This window comes from Tenrec ecaudatus, chromosome 14 (genome assembly GCF_050624435.1).
Source record: "Tenrec ecaudatus isolate mTenEca1 chromosome 14, mTenEca1.hap1, whole genome shotgun sequence".
Taxonomy (NCBI): domain Eukaryota; kingdom Metazoa; phylum Chordata; class Mammalia; order Afrosoricida; family Tenrecidae; genus Tenrec; species Tenrec ecaudatus.
The window spans coordinates 39,364,906-39,377,724 of NC_134543.1; the positions used below are offsets into that span (position 1 = coordinate 39,364,906).

General features: G+C 38.2%; 1 protein-coding gene across 7 annotated transcripts in view; it reads right to left on the bottom strand.

Moving 5' to 3' along the window:
• The window catches only part of FUT8 (fucosyltransferase 8), a 286,681-nt gene that overhangs the window by 171,166 nt on the left and 102,696 nt on the right, over nt 1-12,819 (bottom strand). The window contains exon 4 of one of the 7 annotated variants that reach the window (XM_075532155.1): nt 9,519-9,613. The exons of the other annotated variants lie outside the window; for them this stretch is intronic. The gene's annotated coding sequence lies outside the window, so the exon portion shown is untranslated. The remainder of the gene's footprint in view (nt 1-9,518; nt 9,614-12,819) is intronic. 7 annotated transcript variants of the gene reach the window in all.

Consider the following 12,819-nt stretch of genomic DNA (forward strand, 5'->3'; position numbering starts at 1 on the left):
TAGTCTGGCTCTCCAACGGGTCTAAGGGACAGTGAACTGGCCCCCTGTTTAAAAAGTTTGAAGACCCCTGATCTAGGGTCTTAAAGGCTTAGTGTTAAAGAAACAGTCATCTAGAAAGGGAAGCAAATAAGCCCACATGACAGAAGCACATCAACCTGTGTGATCATGAGGTGTCGACGGGATCATATATCAAAAGATCCAAAACAGACAATTATATCGATGTGAATGAGGGGGGTTGAAGTGAAGATCCAAAAACCATCTGCAGACAATTGGACATACCCCCATAGAAAGGTTACAAGGAAGGGCCAATTCAACCTGGGTGCAGTATAGCACCAACAAAACACACATCATTACTCTAGTTCCTGAATGCTTCCTCTGCGCACCATTACCATGACCCAGTTCTACCTTACAAATCCAGCTAGACCAGAGTACATGCATTGGTTCAGATAAGAGCTCTCAACACAAGGAATTCAGGGCAGATAAGACCCTCAGGGACAGTAGTAGGAGTAGGGATATCATGAAGGTAGGGGAGTGAGAAGGCGGGCTGGGGGAGGGGAGAAAGGGGGAACCTAAAAGGTTGGATATATAGCCCACTCCTCAGCAGGGCAAATAACAGAAATGTGGGTGAAGAGAGACAATGGGTAGTATAAGATATAAAATAACAACAATAATATACAATTGACCAGGGACACACAAGGGTGTAAGAGTGGGGGAGGGAGGGGGAAAAAGAGGACCTGATACTAGGGGCTCCAGTAGAAAGAAAATGTTTTGAAAATGTTAAGGGTAGCATATGTACAAGTGTGCTTCATACAACTGATGATGGATCGTCACAAGATTTATAAGAGTCTGCCAATAAAATGACTGATTAATTAATTTTAAAAAACAGAGATCAAAATAATTGAACTACGGGAGGGGAAAAAAAGAATTCAAAAAGTTATAGCAACTGTTGGGTTCCACAGGGGTAATCTTGCTAGAATTTCTTCAGAGGACACAGGACACATAGGGGCTGATTTTAAAAAATTGAAACCTGCATTCATGAGAAAAGGCCAGGGAAGTTACAGAGGAATCCCTGCCCACCCCGCCCAACCACAACACAATACACCTACTCATTCCTTACAGGTAATAAGAGATGTCTTATGAGAAGTTCCTGCAGAAACCTTACCCCCTCTACCCTTCAGCCCAGTCTTGCCCTTTCAGACTTCCTTTGTTCTCCAAACTCAAAGAGTCATTTAAAAGGAACTGAATTTAAGTCCCTCAAGGCTGCTAAAATTGCCCTTTTGATGTAGTATCAATAGAATAGCACAAAATGCTTCAGGGAAGAGTTAAAATGATGGAAATACTGCCTTACAGTGTGTGCAAGGAGACTGTAGAAGGTCAGATGAAAAATTCATTGTCTTTTAACTATTTTCCACGAACATTTTGACATCCCCTGGTATAGAACGAGATATGCTAAGAAATAACAGCTTTACGTCTTGATAGTTTTGTTTAATATAGGTTCCTATGATTCATTACAATACTCTTTGATGTATCCGTGTATAATAAAGCACATACAGGGAGTGCAGATATGAAAACTTCTTCCATCCAACCAAACACCTTGAGGGTATGAGCTGTTGGGCCTGAAAGCTCAGAATCACCGCCTCGGGGACTCCAAATGTCTTAAGAGAGTCCTGCTTTGATGAGTAGTGATTAGGATCCTAAGTTTGGAAGTGGTCATCTAAGGTACAACTATTGGTCTCTCCAGTCTGGAGCAAAGAGACGCGAAACAAGTCAAAGACAGACTGTAACAAACAAAGGACCCAACATCCCTAACTGTGAGACAGAACTACTAGGGTCTCGCTGCCAATGCTTACTGCTATGAAAGCGATCACAACAGAAAGCCCTGGACACACTGGGAGAAAACATAAAAAACTCAAAATCACAGAAAAAAGGCCAGGCTTTCAGGTGGAACCCCCAAGACGAGGGGTCCTCAAATGTTTTAAACAGGGGGCAGTTCACTGTCCCTCAGACCCATTGGAGGGCCAGACTGTAGTTAAAAAAAAAAACTATGAACAAATTCCTATGCACACTGCACATATCTTATTTTGAAGTAAAACAATAAACAGGGCAAAAATACCCAGCGGGCCGGATAAATATCCTCAGTGGGCTGCATGTGGCCTGCGGGCTGTAGTTTGAGGACGCCTGCCCAAGACTATGGCCCTTAGACATTCTTCAAACCTGGAACTGAACTTGGCTCTCTGGCTCAACTTTAAGCCAAATGGCAGGATGAACAGTAACCCCAGGGAGGGTACGCTACTTAAAACAATCAGCCATACAAGATCAAAAGGGTAGAATCTGCTCAGGAATAAAGCTCAGAAGGCAGAGAGAGATAATAAAAAAAAAGGCAAATGGAAATGATGTACAGAGAGAAGAAATGGAAAGAATGCTACTGCATTGTGGGAAATGCAATCAGTGTCACAAAACAGGGTGCATAAATGGTTAAATGGAAAGTCATGCCCAAATCACAAGAAAAACTTTTTTAAAGTGCTAAAATCAGCAGTACCTATACTACAATCTTGGTTATAGTACTGTATCAGAGCGAGGTCACCTAACTGAATCTCAATTCCATTATGTGTAAGTTGGGGAAAATACATAGCATGTCTCTTAGTGAATCCTAGAGAGGCTTAAATACAGCAATCTCAGTACACCATGTAGCAAATTATTAGCTTGCAATAAATGTTAATGCTGTGACATTAACATTATTTTAGTATGAGGCTCCAATAAAATAATTTTTGAAAACATTATTTTATTGACTCAACTATAATTATTCATAAACTTTATATAAAGGTCTATGAAGCTTAATGTCCACATATGTCCTGTGAAACAGGATGTTGTGCAAACACCATATTAAATCCTTACACGGAGCCCATTTTCAGGTACCCTAGCTGCCAGTGCTGCCATTGCTGAAGCTGCTGGTACTGGGGGGGGGGGGGGGGTAGGGGACCAGTGAGGGCGGCGGCAAAGGAATCCCCTGAAAGCAGTCACCAAAACTTTCTGAGCTAACCTCCTCCTTCCTGAATACAACTGGCCCAGCAGATGCCCGCAGCAGCCACTATTCTGATTGGATCCAGCTCCGTGGATCATTTTGGTAAATCTAGGACTCACCCCCCTTAAAATTCATTCCACAAAATCACCTTTATTGGGTTCAATCCTTCCTAAGAGACCAGTGGAATGGCGGGCACGTGGCTGGTTGGTCTTAGCACAGCACTTGTAGCACCCTTTGAGCAGACAGTTTGCTGGTGCCACGGTATTTGCTCAAAATTGAAAAACACCATCATTGGAGGCCAATTCAGTAGCTCTCCAACACTTCCACCTGTTTCTGAACTTCATTAAATATCTCTTCATTCCTGGAGACTGACAGTCTTCCCTCTTTTGGTCTTTTTTACCTTCCTTAAAAGGATTGATCCATCCAAAACCTGTTGCTTTACGTGGAATAGAATTCCTATAATCTGCAAAGCTTCAGGGACTTGAAAAGATGTCCAATGGAGTTTTAGTATATATTTGGTAGTAGCTCAGATCTCAAATTTGTTTTTTGCCATGGCAATGAAAAGTAACCTACATACACTCTTTTTATGAAGCTACCACAATAAGATTAAGGCAAGTGTATTACTGAGAAAACTTGTTTGCTGCTGTCCACATGGATCACAGAGACATGTTGACACACCTCTTCTTTGGAATAAGTCTGTGCATATGAACTGGAACCTGAGTGTGTGTATATATAGATATATAGATATAGATATATATGTTGTTGTTTTTGTTTGTTTGTTTGAAACTTTCCTTGTATGTCCATATAAAGACCTATACCAGAATCTTCACTGTCACTCCATTCATGAGAGAAAATTCTGAAACAATCCAAGTCTCTACCAATAAGTGAATGGTATACAAATCATGGAATTCATATAATTCAAATTAGTAGTGGAAACGGAATAAACTATTTACATGCATGACAGGGACAAAATTAAGAAACATGTCTAGTCAGCAAAAGCACATATTGTACAATTCCATTTATGTGAGTTCCAGAACAGAGAAACCAATACACACAATAGAGACCAGATCAATGTTTGTCAGGAGAAAAGATGATGGACTTAAAAGGGGAATAAGGATATTTCAGAGTGACAAATACATGGAACATACATATGAAAACAATTATCTAACTGAATACTTACTATGAATGCATTTCATTGATATATTTCATTGATTATATTTTAATATTATTGAAAAACTTTTCAGAGAAAGTTTGAACTATACTCATTCTGTGAATATAATTGAAAATGCTAATAATCAAAAACTGCTTATTAATTGAATGGTCAAATAGGTGCCTGGGTTATACTTTTCATTGAAAGAATTATCCTCATAATATAATAAACATTCTTAATTTTAATGAAAATATTTCAAAAAATTGCTAGATATCATAAACATTCAAAAATGGTATTTTTCACATTATTTTGAAGCAGTAAGAATCAATTCAAATAATTAAAAATATAATTACAAACCACAGCCTGACAGTTTCTCAGCTCAAAAGGAATGATCACAAATATTCAAAAAGCACTAATTCCCTAAATTACAAGAAATAATAAATCCTACAACTTAAAATCTTTCAAACAATTTTTAACCAGTGTAAATAAATATTAAAAAGAAAAGTAGCATATTATTCAACTATTTAACGAATGCCTCAAATCCACTAAAAGGTGTAGGGAACCGAGGACCTTTACATGCTCTGCTCCCAGCACTGACTCGGGGGCTTGGCCCGCCATCTCTCGCGTGAGGCACGCCTCCGTGGTGAGAGATAAGAGAAAGAGCCTCGGACACTAAGATTCCAGAAAGGTCGGTTCTCCACAGAACACCTGCCCCCATAAACGCTCCCAGTGGTTCTCAACCTTCCTCATGCCCCAACCCTTTCATGCAGCTCCTCATGTTGTGGTGACCCCCCAACCATAAAATTATTTTTGTTGCTACTTCATCACTGTCGTTTTGCTACTCTTATGAATCGGGCGGCCTCAGTGAAAGGGTCCTTTGACCCTGAAAGGGGTCACGACCTACAGGTTGGGAACTGCTGGGTTGTGTCCTAGGGCCCCTTGACTCAAGCAAGCAGTTAAAAGTATGCTTATCTCACATTTGCTCCCTTTGTCACTTCTCTTAAGGAATGTTTGCTCCTCCGCCTCTTGTGTGCTCTGTACTCTCTCTGGAACATTCCCTCTGAATGCTTGGCATGCCAAGACCAGTGCATTGCCCATTTGTTTCATATATATGATTAACGAGAGGCTTGCACGCCTCAAAAGTTACAAAAACCCATTGTTGAATAAACTCCGGGCTCTTCTCCCTCGCTTCTTGCTTCTGCGCCCCCTTCTCTGGATTAATTGTGAGTGCTGCTCCTTGGGCCTATTCTCAACTGTGGGCCGGACCCCACAAGAACAGCCTTGTGGTCTGCTTCTGGAAGATGGCAACCATTACAATCACTGCAGCCGACAGTGCTCTGAAACACACGGGTCACTACACCCAGGGTCACTCTGAATGCAAACAACTCTGTAGCAAATGACATGTTTGCTTGTCATTATTCTGTAACACAGGTTAAGCACAACTATTTTATGCATACACCACACAAATGTGTGTGTGTCTAGTAGTATTTAGGAGTCAGTGTGTGTCCGGCCCTGTTTCAATATACAAACAATTCTTCAACTAGGCATTGTTTTTATTCTCTTTTCTTTGTTTCTTTCTTTCTTAATCTCTCCCAACTCCACCGCTCCTTCATAACCACCAATATTCTCTTGTATCTATGGACTGTTTCAGATATTTCTTATAAGATGGATAATGCACTATTTGTTCTTTATAATCTAATGTATGAAAACATGGTTTAAGGCCCATCCTTGTGGTAGCAAGTATCACGACTTCTCTTAATGGCTAAGCAATATTCCATTGTGTGTGTGTGTGTGTATGAGTAACAATTTATCCACTTACTTGTTAATGGACACTTCGGCTGTTTCCACTTTTTGGCTATTGTAGCTGTAATGAATATTGCTATACACGTGTGTGTGTTGATTCATGATATATGTAGTTGCTTTCCATTCATTTGGTTTTTTCTTTTTTCATTGTGGTATAAACCCAGGAAAATTGCTGTCTTATATGGTGATTCCATGATAGAGGGCTATAAAATATTCATGGAAATGTTAGATTACATCTTCATTCTACTTTCCCATGAGCTTTATGAAGTTTCTTCATAAATTTAACATTTGTAGGAATTGCAACATTGCTTTCCTAGCAGCTGCACCATTCCACATTCCCATCAGCCAGGCAAGTGTTTCGAAGTCTACATCCTAACCAGCATTTGCTATTTCAGTCTTTACATATAATAACCATGCTGGTAAGTATGAAGTGGCCTCTCACTGTGGCTTCAATAAGCATTTTCCTAATGACCCAAGATGTTGAGCATCTCTTTAGGTGCTTGTTGGTCATTTGTATATCTTTGAAGAAATGTCTATTCAAATCATTTATCTATTTTTAAATTGAGTTATTAATCTTTTATTGTTGCATTTTCAGCATTGTTTGTTCTTACAAATATGGGATATATGGTTTCCTCAGTTTTTTCTCATTCTGTAGGTGGTCTTTTCAATTTCTTTTGATTGTCCCTTGATGCACCAAAGTATTTAATTTTAATGAAGTACAGTTTATTAATTATTTTTCTCTGATTGCTCAGGTTTACCTAAGAATCCATTATACAAATATAGCTTCTGAAAGCCCTAAGATGTAGTCTTCTAAGAGTTTTATATGTACTTTTAGCTCTTATATTTCCATTTTGAATTAATTTTTGTTTATAATATAAAGTATGAGTCTTACTTTATCCATTTACATGGAGATCCAGTTGTCCCAGGGCTATATTTGTTGAAAAGACTATTTTTTCTCATTGGACGGACTGAAATTTGTTTTATAAAAATGTTTTCTTGTTATGTGTCGGATAATGCCTTTTACCTGGTCCCTATGACTCCTCATGATCGTACCAGTGGTGTGCTTCTTCCATGAGGACTTGTTGCTTCACTGCTGAACTGCTTCTTCCATATGGGCTTTGTTTCTTCTGAGCTAGAGGGCCCATCCCCTACCTCAGTGTATTGCAGTATAAATAAACAAAAACATATTGTTGAGAATGAGAGGGGCTGGAGCAGAGAACCAATGCACATCTGTAGACAGTGGAACAATCTCCTCACAGAAAGGCCACAGTGAAGGGATGTGTCACCAGGGTGCAGTAAAGCATCGATGAAACACACTATATTCCTCTGGTTCCTTGAGGCTTCCTCACCCCCACCCCCCACTACCATGACCCCAGTGCTGCTTCTCAGTTCAGACTAGACCGGAACATGCACACAGGTATAGATAAGAGATGGGAGCTGATGACACACAGAATCCAGGAACAGGAGTGGGAATAGTAATATCAGAAGGGTAGGGGGAAGAAGGGGAGAGGAACGGAGAAAGGGGGAACCGAAAGCAATGATCAACACATAACCATACGCGCCTCTACAGGGGGAAGGACAACAGAAAACCTGGGGGAAGGGAGACAGCGGTCGGTGTGCGAGATGAACATAACAACCATGTACAGTCTATCAGGGAGGTGTGAGGGTGGGAGTGGGGGGGAAGGGCTGATACCAAGGGCTCAATGGAAAGTAACTGTCTAGAAAAGAATAAGGGCAACATGTGTGTGTGTACAAACATGCCTGATTTAATTGATGTATGGATTGTAATTGTACGAGCCCCAATAAAGTGATTTAAAATTTTTAAAATGTGTTTTCTTCACACAATAGCAATATAAAGAAACATGACACAAACGAATCTTCAAGTTGGTAAAGGGAATTATAAAACTTTCAGAGAACGTTTTTATAATCAGCAATTATAAACTACAAATATCTTACTTTAAAAAAAATCAGTTGCCATCAAGCCAGCATCAACTCTTAAAGACCCCATGTGCGTCAAAGTAGAACTACATCCACAGGTTTTCAGGCCTGTGATCTTTAAGAAGAAGATCACCTGGCCTGTCTTCCTAAGTCCTTCTGGATGAGTTTGAACCACAAACATCTTACATTAAAATATCCCTATAAGAAAACCTTGAGGGTAGCAGTTCAAAACTACCTGTTCCTCCAGGTATGAGAAGATGAGGCTTTTTACACCAACAGAGTTTCAGTCTGGAAATCCACAAGGACAGTTCTGCCCTGTCAGAAGTGACTCAATAGCAGTGAGGAGTTTGAGAGTTTTGTTTGCTAAGAAAAGTCAAACACATTGCCATCCAATTTATTCTGACTCAAACTGACCCTACAGGGCAAATCAGAACTGTCCATAGGGTTTTTATGGACATAAATCTTTACAAAAACAGCAGGGTCCAACTTTCTCCTAAGGAGCAATTGCTGCATTCAATTGCCAATTGTTCTGGGGTAGTGATCAGGCACTTTTTAACCAGTGCGCCATTAGGACTCCTCAGGAATCCTGCAAATATGCCTAAAACAATTAAATCCTAGATTAACATGTGCCTAAGACTATATATTCATTAACGTAGATATGGTTTCAAATAATTTTTAAATCAAGCATTATTATGGAATTTCTTAATTTTTCTCTTACTATTGAGTCCGCTTCCCTGTATGGAAAGAAAGTTTATATATAAAGTTGTTTATTAATGTAACAAAGAAATAAAACAAAAGCAATTAAAATTTTTTCATAAATTAAAATGGCCCTTTAATACTAACTGTAATTGACTTTTACTTAGTGGAATTAATTGAAATGAAATACAGAAATAGGGAAAGGAAAGATGGGACAGAAGGAAGGAGAAAAAAACAGGGAAAGAAAAAGGTAGAATGAGAAAATGATGAAGGAAAGCAAAGGAAATTTTTCATATTGCTTCTACCAAGATTATAAAATTCAATTTTCATTCATTACTTGCATAGTTATCTATCCTACTTGCACATTTCTTATTGGTAAGGTCACAGTGTATGCACATATGAATTTTAAATGCCGGACAACCTGAACGCATAAGCACAAAATAGTCTATTAATCCACTGAAGTCAGCCAATCTTAGAAATTTATTTCCTTAGCTATGTAGTACAGACACAAAACCACATTATAGTGTCTATCGGGAGTATCTCTCTCACCTTCTTAACTGTTACTCATGACAACACACCAAACTGTGTTTATTGATGTGATTAGTATATACTACTCAATGGACCAGGAAATCAGGCACTGGCTTCGGTACCTATAACGCTAAATAAATTAATATTGTAGAAAGAGTGACAATCTTAATAACTTTAAATAAACTGTATAAAATATACAGTTTTGTGATTTTTCTGGATGTGTGCACATACGTGTGTATGTACATATGTGTGTACATGAAACTATATACAAAGGGCTACAAAAAGTTCATGGGAAAATTCCCTTCAAATTTCATTTTCCCACAAATTCTTAAAGCCTTTCATGTGTCTGTCTGTGTATGCACACACAAGATACAAGCTTACCTTGGAGATATTGCAGATTCAGTTCCAGACAACCGCAATAAAGTAAAAATCATGATAAAACAATTCAAACAAAGTATTTTCATTTCCAAGAGGGGCTGTGAAATAGAGAAGACACTCAACAGGAAGTACTGACATAGTGGCTGCAACAAGGAGCTCAGACGCAACATCGATTTGAGGGTGGCACAGGGCCAGGTTGTGTTCTATTCTGTTGTGCACAAGGTTGTTATGAGTCAGAGCAGACTCGGTGGTACTTAATAACAACAACCAAGTGCATTTTAAAAGTTACGTTTACACTATAATCCATTATGTGTACAACATCATCAGGAAAGTTTCAAATACCAAGAGAATTATCAAAATGTAACACAGAGACTCAAGTGAGAAATGCTATTGGGAGAAGGGGTGGAATAGAGGGCTGCCACAAAATAGTAATTTACAAAAATGCAGTATCTGCGGGAAGTAATTAAGTAAACCATTATAAAACAAGGAGGCATATATATATATATATATATATATATATATGATTTATATAATAAGGTTGTAGAAAGAGAAACTATTTAAAATTTATCAATGGCTATTCCATTGGACAGCATTTACCCAGCTATAAAATAAGAGCAATAATAGTGTAACCTGATATAATTGTAAAAATCAAATGAAATAATATACATAAAAGTAAATTATAAACCAAAAACTTAAAAGTATTTATAAATCTTTCCCTTGCTCATTAGAAAGTAAGTCTACCAACTTTTTCTCCATTTCTAGAATATAATAAGTTCTAATCCACAACAATGGAGCCTTAATGATGCTGTGGATGAAGCACTGGGCTGCTAACCACAGGGTTAGTGATTCAAACCCACCAGCCATTCTGCAACAAAGAGGAGGCTTTCTATTCCCATAAAGATTTACAGTCTTGGAAACCCTAAGGAGCAGTTCAGCTGTGTCCTACAGGGTCTCGATGAATTGGATGGATTACAAGGCAGTGGGTGATGCTGTTCTAAACTGCAATTATTGTATATCTTTCTTATAATTCACATCTCTATTTAAATACCATCTCCTCTATGAGACAGGCCCTAAAAATCAGTATCAATTAAGACACATTAGTATGTAAGAGAAACAACTGAAAATGGCATTACTTTTTTTTAAATATCACAAAGTGAAATGACAAAAAGTTAAGATAATAAAATGATTAAAAGTTAATTTAAGGGCTTGGTAAAAGAATCAAAATTCTCTTTTCTTCTTTATAATTTATCCCCTCTTATCATGTCAGTTTTTTTCCTCAGGCTGAGTTCATGGTAGCCTCGATGCCAGCCACAGAGGGTCTCTATGAATCAGAATCAAGTTGACAGCTGTTCAGTCTGGTTTTTCAGTGTTAATTCCATACAAAAAAGAACTGATAATGTCTTCCAAATCAAACTTACTGCCGCAGAGCTGATTCTGGCTCTTACCACCACAAAGGAACAGGCAAAAATGGTCAGTTTTGCCATTTTCTGGTTTTAAGAAAATCATCTCAGAAGCCAGAATGGAGAGAAAGAAGTGACACCAGTGGCAATTGGCCTCAGGCTGGTGTGAATTAGATTACCCTTCTTTGTGTAACTAAAGGAGGCCAGGCCCCAAGAGGTCAAGTGCACTCCCCCCCACCATTTCCTCATAATTGAACCTTGAAAACATTATGCTGAGTGAAATAAGTCAATCACAAAAAGAAAATTATTGCATGTTTCCACTTATATTAAGTATCCTGAATACGCAAATGTATCGAGACCAAGGTTATTTAGTAGTCAATAGTGGTGATATGAAGGGGGGAGAAAGGGAGTCATTGTTTATTCTGTTATTGGTGACAGAAAAATTTTTAAATAGACAGTGATAGTTTCTTGATATAATATAGTAATTTATATCACTGAATTACATAAATTTTAAAATGTTGAAATGTCAAATGGTTGTTTACATATATAACCCAAACCAAATCTGCTGTCTAGTCCATTCGAGCCATAAACTCTATAGAACAGAGTAGCAAACTGCCTCCTTTGGTTTCCAAGGCTGTAAATCTTCACAGAAGCTGACTGCCAAATCTTTCTTCCATGGAGCATCTCAAACATTCTAATTCACTGGCCTCACATGGATTATAACTCATAGTGACCTTATAAGAGAGGGTACGACTAAGGTAGGTAGATTTCCAAGACTGTAGTAAATCACTCTGGCTGATGGTTTTGAACTACTGACCTTGTGGTTAGCAACCCAAAATATAATCCACTGCACCCTAAAGTTCTTTCTGTACACACATACTTGTCTATTTACCAACAGTTTTATAAAAACCAATTAAGCAGAATTAACTAATTCCTACTGGGAGGTGGAATGGAGCTCTCGAAGAGATGCCCAAGAAACCTTGACCTGCTAATGGCAAGGTCAATTCAAACCCACCAGCCATTCCACAGAAGAAAGATAAAGCTTTCTATCCAGTAAAACTGTACAGTCTCAGAAAACTGTCAATTTACTCAATAACAATGGAATCAAATTCAGACACGTATTGCAATTTATCAGAAGGAATGCATTGTGGTGCAGTAGTCATTGAGCTGTGATCCGCAAAGTTAGCGATTAAAACCACCAGCCATTCTGTGGCAGAAAGACAGAGCATTCTACTTCTATAAAGTGTTAGTCTTGGAAATTCAAAGGGGCAGTTCTACCCTGTCCTACAAGATCACAATGAATCAGAATTCCTTGAGAAATATGTAAATTATATATCTCTAATATTTCTTTCTTAAGATTTCCAATATGCAATTCTGATGGCAGAATCAAGATATCTGGGTTAAGACTGAGACTACAACATGGAAAAAAAACATGCTGTTACTGGCTCATTTTAAAAATTGTTCATTAGGAATTTAAGTTCCATCTTCCAGACAGCATAGCACAATACTATCAGGAAAGGTACTCACTGAATATACTCGAGTATCAGCCAACCCGAATATCTGCTAAGGCACCTGATTTACCACAAAACTGCATTAAAAATGTGCTGAAAAACTCGCCTTATACTCAAGTATATACGGTAGTAAGTGAAATCATACAAGCGCTAAATGATAAAGAATGAAGATCATATAACCAATTAGGTCAATAGCAAGCATTAGTCAATTCTGCTGTCTAGTCTATCCCTTAGTATCTATCATGAGTACCTAAGTGTCCCTAAATTTTTTAAATTTAAAAGTAATATATTATTCTTCCAACATATCCTCTTTTCTTAATTTCGTATTTAGTGAGACTTGCTCGGTTAACTCACAGCAATTTGTGTTGCATTCTAATTCCCTTGACCATTCTT